Source organism: Halyomorpha halys, unplaced genomic scaffold, assembly GCF_000696795.3.
Source record: "Halyomorpha halys isolate HHAL.00 unplaced genomic scaffold, Hhal_1.1 Scaffold1424.1, whole genome shotgun sequence".
Classification (NCBI taxonomy): domain Eukaryota; kingdom Metazoa; phylum Arthropoda; class Insecta; order Hemiptera; family Pentatomidae; genus Halyomorpha; species Halyomorpha halys.
The window spans coordinates 122,398-122,860 of NW_027107214.1; positions in this window are offsets into that span (position 1 = coordinate 122,398).

A 463-nucleotide genomic window follows, 5' to 3' on the forward strand; every position below is an offset into this window, starting at 1 on the left:
TATATAGAGAGAGAGAGAGAGAGAGAGAGAGAGAGAGAGAGAGAGAGAGAGAGAGAGACAGACAGAGAGAAAGAGGGGGGATGAGGGGGGATGAATAAAGTAATAAAGTAGTCTATATTATGCCATCATTTGTGTCATTCTGATTCTAAGATCTCATTTTTTTTTTAAACCCGTCGAATCATAAGTGGTGCCGAAATCCGGAATCGGTGTGTTCAAAGTACGTATTAAGGAAAACCATATTTCCTTATCTTTCTCTTTCTTTATTAATTTTCATTTATATTTTTTTTAACTATTTCTTTTGCCGTATACATATATACATCTCCATATGACCAATAGAACCAAGTACTACGGCCAGCAGTTTTGAAGTTACCAGATAACCCTCCGGTGATGGGAATAACATAAATGGCAGTAATTCGACCATTGCCCAACATGACTCAGGTGATGGCGGTTGAGAACGCATTAG